The sequence below is a fragment of the Dromiciops gliroides genome, chromosome 3 (assembly GCF_019393635.1).
Source record: "Dromiciops gliroides isolate mDroGli1 chromosome 3, mDroGli1.pri, whole genome shotgun sequence".
Classification (NCBI taxonomy): Eukaryota; Metazoa; Chordata; class Mammalia; order Microbiotheria; family Microbiotheriidae; genus Dromiciops; species Dromiciops gliroides.
In genome coordinates, this window is record NC_057863.1 from 46,846,538 (window position 1) to 46,851,817 (window position 5,280).

General features: G+C 40.9%; 1 pseudogene; it reads right to left on the reverse strand.

Annotated features, from left to right (window-relative positions):
- Positions 1-3,781: 3,781 nt before the first annotated feature.
- On the reverse strand, positions 3,782-4,521 carry LOC122746317 (annotated as a pseudogene).
- Between the last annotated feature and the right edge of the window lie 759 nt (positions 4,522-5,280).

Genomic DNA, 5,280 nt, shown 5'->3' on the forward strand with positions numbered 1-5,280 from the left:
GATAGCACCAGGTGTGACTAATACAGCATCTCGAATCTGCTCGGGCTGCTCCACATGTCAGTCTTATAATCAGTATGCTTTTAAGGCCAAAGCTTATGGAGGGCGTCCTCTAGCATATACACCTTTTGAGCACTTACAAATTGATTATATTACTATGCCAAAAGCAGGACATTATAAATTTTGCCTTGTTATAGTTGATCAGCTCACTCGGTGGGTGGAGGCCTTTCCCAGCCCCCGAGCCACAGCTGCCTTTGTTGCCAAAATTCTTCTTAAAGAGATAGTACCTCGTTTTGGCCCACCAGCCCGCATCGATTCTGACAAAGGCACACATTTCACTGATTCGATTTTATCCCAAATCGACTCTTTCTTGGGAGTGACTCCAAAATTCCACACGCCCTACCATCCACAAAGTTCAGGCCAAGTCGAACGTATGAATAAAGAGCTTAAGAGTATGATTGGCAAATTATGTACTGAAACCCATTTGAAATGGCCTGATGTTCTACCATTGGCATTATTCTATCTACGAAGTAGACCAAGAGGAGAACTTCATATATCTCCTTATGAAATGCTTTTTGGTCACCCTCCTATCCAAGCTAAAACTTTTTCCCCAGTTTATACATCACTGGTGGGAGGTGATACTTCTGTTGCTTCCTATATACAGGAATTACAGACCAGGCTACGTGAACTCCATGAGGCAGGAGCTGTGGTCCAGGCAGGACCATTAGACTTTTCATTGCATAACTTCAACCCAGGAGATAAAATATATGTAAAGAATTTTCAGAAAACCAGTGGAACTCAACCTGCCTGGGAAGGACCTTTTCAGGTATTATTGACAACTCCTACTGCCATTAAAATTGGTGAAAAAGACTCATGGATTCATTGCTCTCATATAAAGCCTGCACCATTCATAGGTGAAGAGATTTCAGATAGACCTGAGGTAGACGCTAAAGAGGTAAAAACCCTAAAGATAGCAACTGTTAAAGAGCAAAGAGAGTTCAGAGGAAAAAGGCAGTTCCCATTTAATAATCCCACTGATCAGTTAAATGCTTTGGGACTCAGTCTTCGTAAAGTATCAGGAGACGGAAATTGCCTTTTTAGGGCTTTAGCAGACCAGCTAGAAGGTCACTGTAGAAATCATCTCAGACACAGACAAGAAGCTGCTTCTTATATGATTAACCATAGACAAGAGTTTGAGTCTTTTATAGTAAATGACTCCCCTTTTGAAGAATATGTTGATGAATTAAAGAAATTTGGAAAGTGGGGAGGAAATGATTCAATTGTAGCATTTGCTAAGCAGCATCAGCTGAATGTTGTGGTTCATCAATTAAATCAGCCTTTATTGAAAATCAGTGGCACAGACAAAACTGATGCTAGAGAACTCCACATTTTCTACCATAAAGAACATTATGACAGCATTAGAAAGATCAATGACAATTCAGAAACCCCTGCCACTTTGGCATGCAGAGAATTGGGGAACCAGTTAAAACAATGTGGCATACCCCAAACTCTAGCAGCTTAAATACCTTAAAATTTAACAAGCATTTCCTTCCACAGGCAAAAGCACTGAAGCACATGGCCTAGTTTTCTGGCCCACCTCAATTTCTCCCACCCTTTTCCCTACCCTATACCTATTTTTTTTTTTTTATCCTTTTTGCTTTTTGTTTTGTTTTGACTTTTGAAAGGCACTGAAAAGACCTGGAATTCACCACACCTTTAAATTCTTTAAGAGCACAAAAGGGTGCTTAGCGAATCTTTTGCCTTTTATTTTTGGTTTTTGGTTTTGCTTTGTTTTTTTTTTTTTTTTTTACTTTTGTTTATTTTGCTTTTCTTTAAAAACCCGATTTTGTAAACTAAGTGACTTTTCAAAGGCATTTTAAGTATATGCTATTGAATATTGAATCTTGCTTATTGAAGTCTTATTTCTTTTTGATGAATTAATCACCACTTTAAGTATCTGCTACTGTTATACTAGAGAATTCATGTATAAGATGATGTGGTCTAATTGCTAAAAGAAGATTATGTAACAATGTCTAATATAATCAGCTATTTACATTCGTTTATTATTTATATGTCATTATACTCTGGGTATGGTTTGGAATTATTGTATATATCACTAATATATTCTCAGTTATGCAGCATAGCACACATTTTTACCATCATATTGTCTTTGGTGAAATTAATGAGATTTCAGAAATATGGAAACTTATCATTTCAGAGACTAACTTGCTGTGAACTCTGATGCAGGCCCTGGAGAGAATATATGTGCAACAAAAGGAGAGACAGGTATACGTAAGTCCATGGTTTGCTTATGATGGTGACTATGTAGAGCACAATTACTAGGCACAGTCCAGTATTCATCCTCTCTCCCTCCTAATTTAACCTAATTTAACTGAACTTATTTATCTTTTTATCTCAGTTGAATTCACCTGTGGCCTAGCACAATCACTGGCTATCTCAGAACCATGAGATATGGTATGATAACCTTTCCATAACATTTTCAGGTGTCATGAACACATACTAAATTTGGCTTTGATCCAGACACATGGTGGTAAAAAGTGTTACACATTGCATAACTACCTCAACCCTCTATTACAAGTCTAACCATATAAAGGAGGGAATGTAATGGAATTTATTAATTTGATCATTGACAATGCTATGCTAAGGTTTTAAAAATACAGCAATTCAAACAGTTAAAGAAGATAATCCAGCTTTCCAGACCAGAGTCCAGAATCCAGACCAGAATCCAGAATCCAGACCAGAGTCCAGAATCCAGTTTTCCAGACCAGAATCCAGTTTCCTCCTGATGACATCTTACCACTTCAAGAAGACAAGAGAACTCAGAGACTTTATATGAACTGTTTTGCTTTATTAGCTTTTACTATCTCCTTTCTGTTATATACTATCTGTAACATGTACTCTCTGCAGAGGCTCTCCCTTTGCAAGACTAATGTCAAAGCGTCGGTTCATGAGGAAAAAAAAAAAAAAAAATCGCCCCTCTGGACAAAAACTTTCCTCTCTTCCTTTTCTGTATTGTTGTTCGCATATTATTAGTCAGCAAAAGTTATTATGTTCTTTTTACTGTTCCATCAAGGAAACATTCCGTTTCTTGAGGAAGCAAAGGGGGGAAATGTGGTAAAATATGAAAGTTTTTAACAGTCGGTTAGGATAACTGAAAGACGCCAGTTTTTCAAGGACCACCCTTTTGGGGAGGAGATGAACAGTCTGCCTGCTGCGCATGTCAGACTGCCTGCCGGGTAGTCCGCCTGCTGCGCATGTCAGACTGCCTGCCAGGTACAGTGCGCCTGCTGCGCATGTCAGACTGCCTGCCGGGTTTTTTGGGACTTCCGGGGTGGGGAGAAGGAGAGTAGCCTTTTTTGCCGGCTTGGCGGGACGCCGGGCGGCGCGGCACAGACGGTCTGACTCACTCCAAAGGTGGCCTAAATCGGTTTGGTGAGTTTTTATAAGGAATATAGACTAAGCCTAGATTTAAGACGATTTGTACTGTATTTCTGTTTTCCTATCCTTCTAATCAACAACACCTTATATACAATAAAGGCTCTATCTAGAAAACCAGAAGCTTCTTCCATTTACTAGTCTGGGAGATGAGTTAAGGGAAGGGTTAAGTAGGGGAGATTTATGATCTAATATCCAATTTTAAATCTCACACTCTGTATACAACGTTCTCTAGGTTCTGCTCACTTCACTATACACCAGTTCATATCTTATATTTACTTTTTTTTTACAACTTCCAAAATAATTTTTATTGTCAGGATTTTGTACTTTAGTGTTCTTTCTCCTGTACAGTCTTTGTGCCCGGGAGGTGACCAGTACGACAAACTGCGATGAGACCCACCTTTCCTCCAGCTGGGGCATCTCTTCAAAGGGTGGATGGTTTTCCAATATGCTGGTGATTACCTCCTCCGAAGGGATGGTCCAGAGAGTTCATGGCCACACCCCGGACAGGAGGCCAGCAGTTTGTCTTGGCCTTGTATTTGTGGTAGGCACGACCTGCCTTAAGGATAGGTTTATCAATACGACTTCCTCCAGCAACAACACCAACAACAGCTCTGTTTGCAGAGGACATGACTTTGTTAGAGCCTGAAGGTAGCTTCACCCGTGTTTTCTTGGTTTCTGGATTGTAGGAAATCACTGTGGCATAGTTTCCAGATGCTCGAGCAAGCTTACCCCGATCCCCAGGCTCTTCTTCAAGACAGCACACAATGGTCCCTTCAGGCATAGTGCCAACTGGGAGGACACTGCACAAACTGGCCAGTATGGATGCCTTCAGCAGCATTGAACAACTCTGTCCTCTTTTTAAATTGGTAAGGAGCTCGGAAAGTTACTTTTGCAAGAGGAGCCCCTCGGCCTGGATCATGGATTATGTCCTTTACGATACCCTCATGTAGCCATGCCTCTCGGCGAAGTCAACAGCCGGAGCTTGGCGGCTCCTTTCCTGTGTTTCACGTGAGCGCGGAAGACGGAACCTGCGCCCTTTCTCTGACCACGGATCACCCGGCCCATCTTGAGTGGTCTTGCTCTGGGCTTGCTAGAAAGAGGAAGGCGGCCTCCCAACAGCCTATATTTACTTTTACATATATTTGTATTTACTTATCACATATGCATGTTATACACATTATCTCTGCCAGTAGACTGTGAGCTCCTTGAAGGCAGGGACTATTTTGCCTTTGTCTTTGTGTCCCTCAATTCTTGGTGCATTACCTGGCACATAGTAGGTGCTTCATGTAAGTGGTGACTCTCATGTGTGTTGCTTTTTCTTTCTTTCTTTTTTCTTTCTTTCTTTGTTTTTTTTTTTTTTTTGCAGGGCAATGGGGGTTAAGTGACTTGCCCAGGGTCACACAGCTAGTGTCAAGTATCTGAGGTTGGCTTTAAACTCAGGTCCTCCTGAATCCAGGACCGGTGCTCTTTCCACTGTGCCACCTGGCTGCCTCCTGTGTTGCTTTTATTATTAATAAACTGTTGGTTAATTCCCTCCGAAACAGAAGGTAAAAAAAGAAAGAGTGAGACAAGGTTTCAAGAACTAAAGAACAAAGGAGGGAGCTCACAGCAATTGGCCTTAATGTCCTCAGTGAAATGGGAAGCTAAATCATCTCCTACCTGTGAGACTTGCTGCTTGAAGAGTTAATCTATTGCTTTGGAAAATGAGGAAAGTATGTCCCAGTCTTCCTGACTTTGTCTACATGTCTACTTTTCTCCTATGCTCACTAGGAATATGTTTTCTTAAAGTACTGGAGCCTATCTGAGTGTTAGAACCATACAAGG